Source organism: Cydia pomonella, chromosome 11 (genome assembly GCF_033807575.1).
Source record: "Cydia pomonella isolate Wapato2018A chromosome 11, ilCydPomo1, whole genome shotgun sequence".
NCBI lineage: Eukaryota > Metazoa > Arthropoda > Insecta > Lepidoptera > Tortricidae > Cydia > Cydia pomonella.
In genome coordinates this window covers 20281498-20297722 of record NC_084713.1, presented here as the reverse complement: position 1 = coordinate 20297722, position 16225 = coordinate 20281498, and positions in this window count along the sequence as shown.

Here is a 16225-nt window from a genome sequence, read left to right as displayed (position 1 = left end):
AATACTATGAAATCTTATTTGATAAAAATAATAAAAAACAAATAAATAATATATTAGTAACAATGTAAATTTTGTTAGAATGTTCTAATTTACAATCCTAATTAACGATTCAATTATTACATTGCAACAGCGACAGAAATAAGTATTTGTCAAATATAGCTACGTCACAAAAATTTTGAAATTAGGTAAAGAACAGCTTAAAGTACCTTTGAAAAATGTACACAAAATATTTATAAAAAAAATCTAAAAGGTCATTTTATAATATCGCTTGTGTTATATTTGTTATTCTCAGAAGCGTGAAAAAAACCCTGCCCCATGTCAGCAAGAAATTTTGTTTTAATTAAGGGTAATGCTTTAAATTTATTAACGATAATCTTATCACCAACCAAAGGTAATGAGTTAAAAGATTCTCCATAAGTATCCAGTTTTAGAAACTTCTTCACAAAGTTTAAAAACCTTGTTTCATGCTCCAAACGATACACGCTTCTCAAACTTTCCCATGTTCGCATTTATACCTAAACGACAAACTCCCAAAGGTTTGTAACTTGTCTTATGAAAATTACGTAATCAGCGCCAATGTGAGTCCCAACAAATCCCCCGAGTGACGAACTCCAGCTATTGTGAATGTGTCGAGGGGCAGATAAATATATTATGTGCCCCTAAAAGCGTAAGAAATCCGAAGATTTGTAAAGTTTCCCCCTTTATGATGGGCAAAGCGCTCTGCCAATGTTTTCTGCTTGAACGATATGAAAAACTCCTAACACAGTACCCTGAGGAACTCCCGACTTTAATCTGAAACTTCTAAGACTCATTATTGACTGGGTCGGTGAATGAGGCAAAATTCATTTGTGATGTTAGTGAGTTTAACATATCTAAGTTTATGGCAGTCGGTAAAACAGACAAGAAAAGTATTTATGGGACGGTAAAAAATCTAGTTACTTGCGACGTTGTTTTTAATTTCTATACGTTTTATGAGCGTGTACAGGCAGAGAGTACTTGGTCTTCTTTATTTTTATGAGCTATTTTATTTTTAATGCACTATAAAATATGTATGAGAAGATAAGATGTTTGGTGGATAAGCTTCTTTGAGAAGGTACATCACATTCATTTTACCTATTGTTTATCATGTCCGATGATGCATTTTTCGTTTCACCAATTCTGATTTTTGACCCATTCTTAATAGGTTAAGGCCAAAGTACTTACTACTTACTTACTCCTCTAGCGCAGCGACCCAAAGTGTGTCTTGGTCTCCAACACGACAGCTCGCCACCGATCCCGGTCCTGTGCAGTTTCTCTCCAGTCTTCAACCTGGAGCTCGCGCAGATCCGTGTCCAAAGGCCAAAGTAATATACCTAAATTACCTGATAACACCATTCAATCCCTTTTTACCCTTATTCATACACTGTACATCCGCAACCTTATATAACTAGAAATCCATTTAAACTTGTAGGTGGCCTGACCTACCCACGCTGCATTTTCACGTGCGTGGTATAAATAGTTTTAATCTCCCCGATTTCATTTTAAACCGCACAACCACATAATTAACTCTCTAAGCTACTTTAAATGCGTGCATAAAGGCCTCATGAAGAGATAATGGCGCGTTTACACGGCCCTATTGGCTATTTACCTCTGTAAATGAACATCAAACAAGAATGTAGTGTTATGAGAACGTTAGCGCGCAACACATCGATTTATTAGCGCAAAGTTTTGGAATGAAAAGGCCTAAACGCCGTTGCAATGTCGTTGAACTTAAGCTGTTTGTTAATATAGTTTAGAAATTTTGCTACTGTAACAAAAGGGATTATCTTCGTAGGAAGTATATGGTACTTATGACTTTATGGTAAAGTGCGGTAGTTATTGCAGTCAGGCGATGGTGATGCTGTGCTAGAATTGCTTCAAATGGCTCCGGTAATTGTATCTTGACATCTAAGATATTTATGCGGCCTACTATAATGTCTGAACACATAAGCTGATCTATTAGTAAAAGTTATAGTTAAATGCAGCTTTCCCGTGGTATATCAGCGGCTGATAATAAAATATTTGGTATTTTGAGATCTAATCTTTGCAATAAAGAAGCGGTTACTTTTTACAAGACAACGTTTGAAGTGTCACTGCTACATTATTTTATTTATTATAATTATTAAGGTAAATAACCTTTTCAGACTGATTTTTGTCATGCACTTTTTCACCAATGCATAATAGTAGATTACGATACAAGTTAGGAAATTCGAAACGAGTGGCGATAAATTAAAACACGACCGACGGGAGTGTTTTAAATCGACACGAGTTGCGAATTACCTATTCGCACATATATCGTACAACGTTTTACAGTACATATGGCACTTTAAATATTCGACACAGTAACGTAATATGCTAATTTTCGCACTAGTGCGGTAAAGTATATGTACTGTAAATACTATTAAATACTTGCTTACTGGAATATTCTTATAATTCTTGGTATAAAACCAAAACAAATCGTGATTTATTCAGATTAAGAACTATAAGAAGAAGGTTTTCAATGCTTCCATGCAGCACATATTATATGGCTCGCTTTTCGTCTTGGCTCAATTCGAAGAAACCTCTACAAGCATTGAACGTAGATATTGAGTAATATTCAATGATCAACAAATCTACAATTACCGGGTGACATAGCTAAAATAAAGTTTTGGTCAACATTTCCACTTCCACTTCTTAGATGGCAGTCCTCGACTGTGGATTTTTCCAGAAAATTTCTGCCTCGCATAGTTAGCTAAACTGTGGAATGAACATTTGCCCGCGTATTTCCGTATCGATATGATCTTCAAACCTTCAAGACAAGACTCCGATCTTAAAGGCGGGCAACACATTTGCAACCAAAGTGGTAGTGCAGGTAAACACCTTGGTTGGTGGTTAGACGTTCAAGGATATGAACAACGGATGGAATCGTTTGCCTCCTATCTTATAAAAAAATTGAACCCATGTTCCTACTTCTGTTGCTGACTGTATCCAGCAATATGTGAAACAAAGAAAAAGTAAATGATTGACGTCATAACGAAGATAAAAAGCGGGCCAATTCGGCAATCCGCCATTGAGTCGGTTGTTGGGGGCAAACGACGCGTAAACGCGGATAGATTAAACCGGCGGACTATGTAACTGTGCTTTCAGTTTGTCTGCACACAATGCGATCGGAACTTTTTTTGTTATTGAATTTTTAAAGGTTTCCATATTTACTTGCACACGGTAGGTAAATTACTGAAATTTTGAAGACAAAGGGGTAATTTAGTCAACAAGAAGACAAGACTACAGTGAACTATTGAATGAGGGCGAACTAGACCGATTATTGTAAGAATCCACGTGGAAGGCTTTTATCACATAGTGAACGTGTCCTGACTAATGTGATGATTTTTTTCTAACTTTCAAGTGAATAAGCCACACTACAATATTTTCATCCGTTGGGAAGCCATGATGCCACAGACAGACACAAATAAACACGCAGAGACACGAGTTAAACTTTTAATGCCTCTCTCACTTATTTCGTTGGGGGTTAAAAACAAGTCGCGTGGTGTTGCAACACCCTAACTGAATCGCATCGTTGGTCGGTGCCTACAAACTGTAATCGCTCCACAATGTTTGTTTGTTTAAACTTATTTATTGGTGTCATAAAAAAAACACTACAGTTTTATTGATGTTCTTGTGTAGTTTGTTTACCCTAGACATACTAAGTTATTGCAGGTTGCTCTGTTTATGTGAATAATAAAGTAATAAAAGAGGCATTTTCTAATAACCCTAGTGATCTCAGAAAAATATTTTTGATATGGACTTGTTTCAGAGGACAGTAAAGTTAGATACTAAAAATATTATGCTGCTATTATTTTATCAGCAACGACTCTATTTATTGCGATTTCGATAACTAGCACAGAAACAAAACAAAAACTATTTTTAGCAACACTATGTTAACACAGTCGTCGACTGAAAATATTTACTTTCGAAAACAAATAACAATCGAACAAAACACGCCAGAAAATCGTTAAAAAAACAAATTTCATTCTCCAAACACCGGATATAAAAGGCGAAATTTTAGCAATTGAGAGTACTTTGAAAACATTTTCTTCGCAATAAGACACCTGCCGTAAGGGAGTATTTGCGCGCCCCTTGAATGTCAGGGACTTCGTCAATCAAGGGATTTACCTTCCACTCCACGTTGACAATGTTCTTAAGTTACAATCCCGGTTTAGCAATCTGACACGATGAAAATCGCCTGTTAGAGTTGACTTTCTGAAGCTTTGTGGATTCGTTAAAAGTTTGAAGGTCTAACCCAGATCGCAAACATGAAAGGAAATGACGGGAGCATTTTTAGACCCAATGGTAAACGTTTGAATTCCAAAGTACCCTTAATGATCATGAAAGCGTAACTTTTATTGAAGTATTAACTCATTTATTTAACACACGGGTGTATTCTAGTTTTAATAACAAGACATTAATTAGAACTGGATTAGATATGGATCTGATCTATCAGTGTCAAAAGTGACGTTTCCGGTTGAAGAAATGACACTTTTGACACTGACAGATCAGGTCCATAACTAATCGAGATTTAATTCGTATCCTGTTATTTAATTAAGAATACGCCTAATATTAAGTATCTGCTATAATATAGCTGTCAAAAACAATTATTAATCAAGACGAAAGAGCTTCGGTGTTATTTAAAGCGTTACCATTATTTTTAAAACGTGTAAAGTATTTTCAACAAAAGTAAATTAGCTGTTTCACAATTCTGTTAAACAGCTAGCTAATTGTCAAAATTGACTAACCGATTAATTTCGACTGGCATCTATCACCGATACATTAAAAAATGTATTTATGTCTTCAACACTCTTTGGAAACTTTTCAAATCACAATAAAAATCAAAACCCACTAATAACTCTAAATTGACCAATCAAAAATAATGGCGTACTTCAAATTGGGACCAATCCTCTATCGATCGTGGTCCATGCCACCATTTTGCTCAGTTAATTATCTGCCTCTGGCTTAATCCGGGAAGTCACGTGACCTGCACGTGCCAGGGGGCTTATTCTCGAGTATAAAGTATGATAGAGAATTTGGTTTTGCTGAGATTTGCGTGATTTGTGGAGTCAATTCAGATCTTGTATATGTCAAATGGTTTATGTTGGGGAACCACATGTGGTTTGTTAAGAAGTTATTCAAATGAATAACTTCTTAGATACAAAATATAATATTATGAGTTACTTAATCTTATTGCTACGGTGAGGGATTAAAAATGCATTAGGTTGATGTTAATGATTTGTACTTATATTAATTTAATAATTTAGGGTTTAATTTTTGCAGTTGATTAACTTGAATAATTGCAGTAAATAATCTTTTTTTTATAATATAAAACCGAGGATGACGTCATTAGTTATTCACTGCTGAATTTAAAATATCACTTAATGAAAAACCCAAGAATAAGTCTTTAATTGTTAAACAAGTTTGTTTGTTTACATATTTTATCATTTATTTTACAAAAAAATTCGTCGTAAATAAAAAACATAGAACGATGAATGTATAAAAAAAGTTGGCGATTGTCATAAAACCGGTAACTGACCAAAAATTATTAGAATACTGTTTTTTATATTGGTAATGGTAATATGTCTACTTTAAAATATCTACAGTTTTGAGAATGGTCTCAAAGTCCAGGTTGACGTAACGAGATTAAATTTTCATATAAAATATTTGTAGAGGGCAGGCAATGGCTATCGGGAATTAATAAAAGACAAGCGATGAATCGATAGGCCGAGATATTAACAATCATAATTTAAATTTTATATCCAAAATAAGTTTATACACGCCAGTGAGGCCGCTATTGGTTTTTAATAAGATTTTCCTTTAATCTTTTAAATGAAATATGAATATATTTATTAAAAAAAGGTTTTAAAAAAATGGGCTTATGGTTTTATATAGAAATAGAGGTATAGGGATGTAACCCAGATTATAAATGTTTATCGATAAATGCCAATTTAGAAGTAAAAATGTATTAACGTTCGAGATGAAAGATACGAACAAAAACTCTTAGTCTTTAGCTAAGTTTCAATTGGCGAATTCTGTAAACAATTGGTTTTACTTGGCTAGGCTTCCTGGTCTGGTAAAATATAATTTACAGTACATATGGGGCTACTTTATAGCACTAGTGCGAGAAGTAGCATATTATGTTACTGTGTCGAACATTTAAAGGGCCATATGTACTGTAAAACGTTGTACGATACATGTGCGAATAGGTAATTCGCAACTCGTGTCGATTTAAAACACTCCCTTCGGTCGTGTTTTAATTTATCGCCACTCGTTTCGAATTTCCTATTTTTCGCACTTGTATCGTAATGTACTATTAATATTATATTTAAAATCTAAAAATATAGTTACATGTCTCTTAGCTCGTTGTTCACTTAAGACTGAGTCGACAGTGGCGCCTTCATTAGGTAGATTCAAAAATTGTGTGTTACTTATTGCCTATTTTTTTCGGTTTAGATGATAAAGCAAAAAATAAGCAAAATAAAACTATGCGACAAAGTATAACTATGTGAGAAAGGGTCTACCGCGATATATTGTATATCGGTAGACCCTTTCATATAATTAAATATGTGTACAAAACGCGAGATTAAAGTTTTATTATAATACATATGTCACTAGATATGTTTCGCAATAGACAAATATGAAACAAACAGGTGGCCTATCACATATACTTTTTAAAACTATATTTCCATAGACAATGATTGGCTGGAAAACATTTACTTTCTTTTTAAATTTACCTAATAAAAAATATTAACTTTGTATGATATGAAAATGTTGTATAAAATATGCGTAAATCGCCGCCGGCGCCGACGTTTTCAAAGTTTAAATTATTTTTTTAATAAGTAAATTTAAAAATAAAGTAAATGTTTACCGCCCAAACATTGTCTATGGTTTAAAAAAATATATGTGATAGGCCACCTCATTGCTTCATATTTGTCTATTGCAAAACTTATCTAGTGACCTATGCAAATGTGACAGAGACCAAAAATTGGGGTACAACATAATTATACTAGATTATACAGAAATGAATTGGTTAAGGAACCAATTTATTGGTAAAGGTTCAGTCGGTCGACTCAGTCTTAAATTTATATATTTATATTTGATAGAAACAGCAAATAACTAAATACCTATGCATACAAACTTCCCTCCGGAACTCATTTCCCCCTTCCAGACATTACCAATGTTGATAATGCAATTGGTCCTAAACAAAGATTTAAATAAGGCAAAGTGGGGTCCAAGATTACCCGCGTTGACCCCGGGGCTTGCTTTCATATCTCCCTTAAATCTGGCATAATCTTGAATATAACCACATTAGTTGGGGCTATGGAAACATGGAAACGCCTAGGGCAGGTTGTTCTAGCTCTTTTACTGAAGTTAGGGTTTTACACGTAACGTTGTTACTCGTATTTATAATTGAAGGTGAATTTTTAGTATCTTGTTCTCGGAATATATGTGATGTTCTTCTAACGTTAGCATATATTTAGTTAAATTTTACAAGATTTTAATTACGTATGCAGAATATGAAATAACTTTATCAAGATTAAAATGGAATAGACATTATAGTCAATTGAAAGGAAATGCTCCGATATAACCAAAAACTGGCCTACTGTATACATAGGTAAGTGTCGTAAAGTTACGCTCTTATTTATATGTACACTTTTTTTAGTTTACGTGTGAAACGATAAAAAAACAGTGAATGATCTGCAAGGGGCTGACACTAGACAGCTACGTCAGCTACACAGAAAATCATCTGGCCGTCTATCAAATCAGACTGCAAAATGGACTCGAAGCTGTTTAGAGTATCAGCGTGCTAAAGTTAGTGCGTCACGTGTCAACCCCTGTCGGATCTCTCGCTGAAAACAAGACCTTTTGAAATTCTTTGACGGGTCTCACACGCGCTTGACCAGTTGTCGAAGATACAAATGTATTTAACAAATAAGTATTTTTTTAATAACTAAGGTGTTTTAACATCCTAAAGCATTACGGTGGGTTGAATTATATAGACGCTTCATATACGTACATTGTGAACTGCAATTACAAGTCACATTAAAGTGCAAACTAGAATTCTAAAGGAATCGAGAAAATAACGGTTAAAGTCTTAATTTAATAACTTTATCCAAAGCGCCATCTCGCGGGAAATTTCACAACCGCGTAAGACGTTAGTTTAACGCATAACTTGCGGATTCCGCAATGGTTATAGTCAGCAGTTAAAATTAGTGATGTTCAGTGCCTGGGAATGTTGCTAGACTGCTGGCTTTTTGACTGGACTTAAGTTTTGTTTTTATTAAGTATTTTTTTGTGTTTATTTTATGACCATATATTTCTGTAGATAATATATAATCTAGACTAGTATTTTTTATACATTTTTATTCGGTTTAAGTACATATTATTATTTCATTTTTTTTATTAAAGCATTTCTATAGTGAAAATTGGGGCTTTATAACACGAAACATGAAAAAATATTCATTATGTTAAAAATGCTAAAAATACATCTTATTTGAAGAATCACCGTTACATATTTAAATATTAAGAGAAATAATTTATTAATAGAGCCACAGCGATTCCTGGAGGAGATTTGATTTGACGATGCGAAGTCAGCTTCGCAATCGAACGTCGTCGTTTTCTTTGTCCACAAAGAAACGACTCAGGTTCGACAAAGAAACGACTCAGGATCGACAAAGAAACGACTCAGGTTCGACAAAGAAAACGAATCCACGAATTGCTATTACTTTCGATTCGAGTCATTTGTGCTTTTCTCCAAACATACGAGGATTTAGGCAAAGCAATTAATTAAATATGTAAGTATCAAGCATAACTAGAATCGGATCTTCACATTGAAAATGCCAAGAAGAATTCTCTCCTTAATTATTATTTTTTTAATTTTAAGACAGTAATCATTTTCCTGTATTTTGAATACGTTCAATATAAGCTATATGTACACAATGTTTTTAAATACACCAGAGATCCTTAAAAATATATAATAGTTGTATCGTTTTTAATTTTATTAAGCTTTTTCACACGATTTTGCACAATGGTCTTGTAAGAACAACTCCCGGTCACTCTATCCTATACGTATAGTTTGAAATGATAGTTTGTACCGGGCCGTGCAGACTCGGTTTTAGTAATTGGCTGTTTTGCATTGATTTTTCTTAGTCGAAACATGTTTTTAGAAGGTAAAAACAATACAGTAATAATTTTCGTACAACTTTCCGCCCACTAAAATAGTACAATACGATTTTTTTTATAATTGGAGTTTGTCCATAATGAAGAACTTCTATTTGTAGAATAGGGTGAAAATTTCTCAACATATTAGAGAAAAACTTTTAGAACAATTAACTAACAAGGTTCTAGTACAGTTTTCATCTCGTAACGATATCATATTTAAATTGAATGAGTCTAGATGACGGAAGAACACTAACGAAATTATGCACATTTATTTACAATATTCCCAGTAACAGAAAAATACACTACACATCCCTAGTCAAAATAGAGTTGTAGCCCACCAATTACTTCAATCGCAGGACTGCACTTTTAGCTCCTATAACTTATAGGTAACCCATTCCGATTCACACACCATTGATACCGTTCCCGTCTTTTACCGTTATAACTTCAATTGAAAACTGTATCTCCGAGGACAGAATCTATTTGAGTGTGCAATTGAATTCAAATACTTATACGCTACATATATGTATGAGAGCCATTACAAGGTCTTGTGGAGCCGATCGAATGGCGTCGCTTGCATTTAGAGCTCCTATTTCGAAAGCTCATCTGGTGGAGTACGCACCGGCCGTTCGGCGCATGGGGACCGCACACTCGCTTAAGTATTGTTGATATTCTAAACCTCCCGGTCCGTACTGTCGCAACCGCACTCGCCTGGACCCAGTTGATTGTAAGCATTTGTAATGTGCCGGTTGTATGCGACGAATATCGTGGCGAGAAAACATTTTAAATTTGTATTCTCTATAACTCCTTTCTGCTTACAAGCATGGTTCAGTGTGTATAGTCAGTGTAGTAGTTATTGCTCATCGTTTGTTAATGACTTACTAAAGATTGATTCTAGACATTGTAAGGATGCAAAATTAAATGATGGTAAGCTAGCTATAAATTGTCATCATCAAATTTTACTTCGAACGCCCGAAGTGACATAGTGGCATCTAATTATTTAGATTGTTGAACCTACTAATGTGCCTATCTAAAGATCAGGGATGTCACGAATATCGCATTCTTCGAATCCGAATGTCCAGGATGCGAATGTCCGAATGCGAATACGAATGTTAAGGAATATGTAGTTCTTATTTTTATTTCTAATGAGAAAAAAAAACAGTTAATACATAAAACATATGAATTAATTTAGAATAAGATGTTATAAAGTGTTGAAAAATGCTATTTACTGGTCAAACTGCATTATGTACTTGAAAACAGTTTGGGCGCACTGCCGACGCCCGAGTCGACGAGAGCAATCGGCGTGAGCGAGAGAGAACTTGCGCTCATTCGCAAAACATTCGCTTCATTTGATGCGAATGTTTAAAATGATACGAATATTCGTGACATCCTTACTACAGATATAGTTTTATGAAATGAAATGAATATATTTATTTCAACGCATTTGCTTAGCATGATGAGCGGTCCCTGCGCTCTTGATCAAATCGACGTTCCGTATTATTTTGGACCTTGTCACTTTGCGTCTTTTTTTCATGCTGTTAATATAAATCAGGATGAAAGAAAGATTCATCATACAGAGTCCACCACTCAATGGAAGTCATCCTCAGGTCGGGAGCCATTTAATGCTACTTTAACTGTGACTATTTGCAATTAAATATCGTTGAGAGTACCACTAATGTGCCTCAGGTAACTAATATCCATGTTTTGCAGTGTTTCTTAACACAATATATTTGTATAGAACGAGGTACCTTGTTGTAACGCTCCTTCGAAAGTTAAATTCTTCCTCCTTCCTTCGGCCTTTAAATCGCCGCACTTGTCAAAATCATAATAAGCATGTGCAAGATTCGTCTTATACAGTTCGTCACTAAATGGAAGTCGTTCTCAGGTCGGCGAGGCGTTAAATGCTACATTTTCTGTGGCCATTTGCAATTGGATATCCAGCAAAGCTGCGCGGATTGAACTCTCAGGATTGCATGTCTCCTCCCATTTCATATTGTAATAATATTCATGCCTTTTAAATATAGAGTGGCTTACGGTACGGACCGTCTAGATTTGTTGTGTGGGAATACTATAACCTAGAGGATTGGAGGAATAAAATGTAGTCAGTGAAACGTGTGAAAACTTCATTATTTACCATTTTGTAGGCGTCTACACGTGCATTTGTACGTGCAAAGTAGCATGGTAGTAATCTTTTGTAACGGGACTTCACCTGTTTAAATCCTATAGAATTGAATAAGATGAAACTTTGCTATGGTCAACTCTTAAACGTTCAACTCGTGGCTTTTAAAATTATTTTTGTTTTGCTATTCTCTGAAAGGTAATTGGAGCTGAAATGGAACTGAGCTAGTCACTTCAGCCGGATGCCGAGTAACTGGTGGCGAAAAATAACTACAGAGTTGGTGCCCGAAAACTCAAATCGGCGATCTGGCATATCCTGCCGGCGATGGCGGGATGAAGTGGACTCCTTCTTGAAGGGATGGCTAAACACAGCACTGGATAGAGATCTGTGAAAAGTTGGGAAAGCTTTGCCCAGCAGTAAGACACGACAGGCTCCAAATACCTAATAATAATAACAATACTAGCCAATAACGCGAAACTGACTTTTTACTGACTTCGTGTCTATAGACCGATCGCAGCGCCAGACCATGCTTGTCAACGTCACTATCTCCCATGATGAAAATCTCGTGAAGGCCGAGAAGGGCAAGTCCAGCAATTACCTAGACTTGGCTGACGAGATAACAGCCATGTGGGATGTTGTGTGGGACTCGACGATCATTGTTCCAATAGCATCGTAGCAATAGATCGTGTGTCAGCGAATGGTCTCATAGCGAAGAGTCTCAATCATGACTTAGAGAGACTCGCTGGCTGGCTAGATCAAGGATCAGATGCAGAAGGCGGAAATATTGAGCACGGCGCGTATAGTACGTCGGTTCCTCCCTCTGCGACCCAGATCATCGGCAGCTTGGGCCTTGCCCCGCTAGAAAAACCTAATATAGAGAAGAGTAGGTTTTTTATAACATGTTTATATATTTTCTTATTGTTTGAAATTGTTGTTATATTTTACTGTTATATTCATGTTGTAAAAAACCTAAACTAAGATTCGAAATTAATAAACTTTAACAACTATAAATAGAGCATAGAGTCCTTCTAATCTGGGGACTACGTTTGTATGGAGAAATGATCACGCGGTTCCATTTCATCTAGCTAAGTAAACAATTTATGTATCCAAACTTTAAGTTACATTGAAATTCGAACTGTTCACCACTACATAAAACTTGGGCTTTACTTAATTTTTTTACCAGAAGTCTTGTTAGTCGTGTCGTGTTGCATAACATTCTAGTTCTTTCCCAGTAATTCTAAGTTCATGACGTGCTATTCCGTGTTCAGCACAACACAACAATGCAATTAAGGGCTAGTGTTATCTAACCTAGTTTGCAGTTTTTGCAGCGTAAGTTTATTGTAGCTTTGAAAGAAATGCGAAGTTTCTAGACTTTTTTTGTTCATAGGGAAAAAAAATTGCGGACGTAATAATCCATGCGATTTTCCATACGATGATGTAAATACTCGTAGAAGCAAATTTTAGATAGCGTTACTAAAACTTGTTAGATCTATTACGCCATAATATTTTTTCTTGACAAAAATTGGTCTTGTTCGTTGGGAAAAATCATAATTCAGAACAGTGCATTATAGTTAAAAAAGTAAATCACGTAAGATTAGCTCAAATGTATTTTTGATACTATTTAAATAAAATATTTGGGAGAACGAGCTTTACTCGGAAAACATTTAAAAACTCAATAATGCGCGTTTTCTCAGAGATAAGACCTAGGTATGTAGATCGAGTTTTCGCCCTCGATAACCCTCATATCCTCCTCCTTGCATCGGTTTCCTTATCAGTGATGGTGAAAGTGTGGCCACTTCTATGGAACAGCTTCTCTTTGACCCCCATATAGCAAATTTCATCCAAATCGTTAGAGCCGTTATATATGAATAAATATATATATGTATACACAAGAATTGCTCATTTAAAGGTATAAGATTCATGTAATATCAGTTATAATTTAATTGCGCTCTAATTTTATATCACTTGACATTATTTTTCAAAATTCGTAAACATAGACCAAATAAAGTACACATTTATTAAAATTTTCCTACAAAGCATGACCACTTTGCCACCACTTGATTATCAAATAAATTATTTTTATAAAAGAAGACATCATAAGTAAGACATTTATACATATTTATGATACCTTATTGAATGTTGGCGTTCCGCCGACAATGTACGAAATATGAGCATAAATAAAGACTCCCACATGACATCTGCGTCTCGTATCAATTTGTATCTTTAATGGAACTACATTATCGTTTCTATAACTGGTAGTTTAATGAAATTTTGAATGTTGATACCTACTTATATATCATGAACTTGCCGTGGGAAGAGGTCGATCTGTTTAAAATATTCCTATTTTTTTTTGTTATCAAATTTCGTATACTTGTAACTTTTGTAAGACAATTAAAGGAAAAATACTAAAACACGGGGAGCCACGCCAGGTAAAGTAAAAACCAGTGTATCTACCTAACTACGAAGGTGAATCAAAAAGTTCTTAGGAACAGAGTCAAAAACAAAAGTTTTATTTTAACTATGCTACATAAAATCTTTTTTTATAGTATGACTTTTTAGACGACCTGTTGCACAAAATAATTTATGTCAGTGAAATGGCTGAAGTAATAAGGTTAAAAATAAATAAATCTTCTCTTCTTCCTCGCGTTGTCCTGTCATTTTGCCACGGCTCATGGGAGCCTGGGGTCCGCTTGACAACTAATCCCAAGATGTGGCGTAGGCACTAGTTTTTACGAAAGCGACTGCCATCTGACCTTCCAACCCAGAGGATAAACTAGGCCTTGTTGGGATTAGTCCGGTTTCCTCACGATGTTTTCCTTCACCGAAAAGCGACTGGTAAATATCAAATGATATTTCGTACATGAATTCCGAAAAAAAAAAAAAAAAAAACGACATTATTACACAAATTGACTAAGTCCCACAGTAAGCTCAATAAGGCTTGTGTTGTAGGTACCTAGACACCGACATATATAATATATAAATATTTATAAATACTTAAATACATAGAAAACACCCATGACTCAGGAACAAATATCCATGCTCATCACACGAATAAATGCCCTTACCAGGATTTGAACCCGGGACCATCAGCTTCGTAGGCAGGGTCAATACCCACTAGGCCAAACCGGTCGTCAAGAAAAATAATTGCCTAATAATGTCATCTTCAACTAACAATCATAATGTTACCTTAAAATTAAAATAAAACAATGCGTAAATACTAAAGTGGTTTTGTAAATATGCAATTCTAGGTAATAATTTTTGATTCACCCTCGCAAAATGAAAACTTACTTTTTTTGATACAGGACAATTTATTTATATTATGGGATATTTTAAGGAAGTCAAAAACGTGGACACTGAAGTTTAGATATCTGGCCAGATTAAAAGTAAGATATTTCTGGTTGGTGGGATATCTTAAGTTTTATACCTACGATTTTATTAAAGCAAGGAAGGAATTGAATTATTACAATTCTTGAATAAGTTCTGAATAGTAAAACTATAAATCTGCTCTGGCATATTTAAATAGATCCAACTCTTAATCCAAGGAGCCACCTCGCTTCTAAAGTTACTCGTCCGTTTTATTTTTCACACATGCCCCACCAGATTTTAGTTTAATCAATGAGGTATTGTAGTTGCAATATAATTTATTTCGAAGTAATGTTAATTTATGCTACACTCTGGCGACGTTTACATTGCACAAAATTGGCCTTATAAACGCATTCATAGCGCTATAGATCCATACTTGATGTCATGCAAACAATATGTTTTTATTTTAAGTAATAAAATTTAATTTTGTACGTAAACAAATGTCAAAGTTTTACTCTTAATAGTAAGTGCGTGTGTCTTGCGCTCAAGACCTGAAAATTAGTAGGAAGTTGTTGTTTTTAGTTGATTTATTAAACCATTGCCTGACTACCAATAACGTAGAGCTCAATGCGCTCTTACTCTTACTGATACTTAGATATTAAGATAATTATAATACACCCAAACACAATTGGGTAGCCTTGTTTTATCAGAGTTCCTATGGCCTACATTGTCCATTATCAGATCAGCTCGATGGTACCATAATATTGCATTGCCACCCAAATTACATTAATGTGTGTAAAGTTTCAGCTCACTCGAACAATAATGGGAAGTGAATCTCATTTAACCCAGACAATCCTAAAACGAAAAAATCTTTCCCCTGGATTTTTTACGATTTTTCCATTTAAATCAATTAGACAAAAAATAAAAAAATAAATAATTATCGATGTTAATAGCACCTGGTGGATGAATGTGGGTGTTGCGAATGCAACTTATTATTGTATAAAAATCAATGTAGTAGCTAAACGCAGGAACTGATCAAATATTGCAAATCACTCTTTCATCATCCTCCATACTATCAACACCCTTTTTACTACATTTAACCGTTTTGGCAACCCTTATAAACTAGTACCTTTTGGAAAATTATACTTCATTATAAATCGAAGTAATAAGAAAGTCGTCGACATCCTGACCTGCACGGCGGCTACAGTGGGTTAACTTGCAAGATTTGACCCGACATAATTACATGCATACAAACATCGAAGAAGATGAAAAAATCCTCATTAATTGGTCTACGCCTATACAATCAAGTGCAGTGTGGGCGCATCGCCTGTGGCACCTTTTGTTGCCTCGCAACTTATTGCCAGCCATACAAGACCCATACACATGCGTACTATCCATTATGCTCGTACAATAAAATCTTCATCATTCTGTCCGGCGTCGGTGGCAGTAACTAATTGGTCATTGCTCACAACATAAAACGCCTACTTAAAAACCTACGAAGATTTTAAGGGGAAGTGAGGAGTGCCACAAGGAAGTATACTGGGACCTTAGAACTTTAGTTTCAAAACTTTATTAAACGACGGTGGCAAATAAGTATACGGC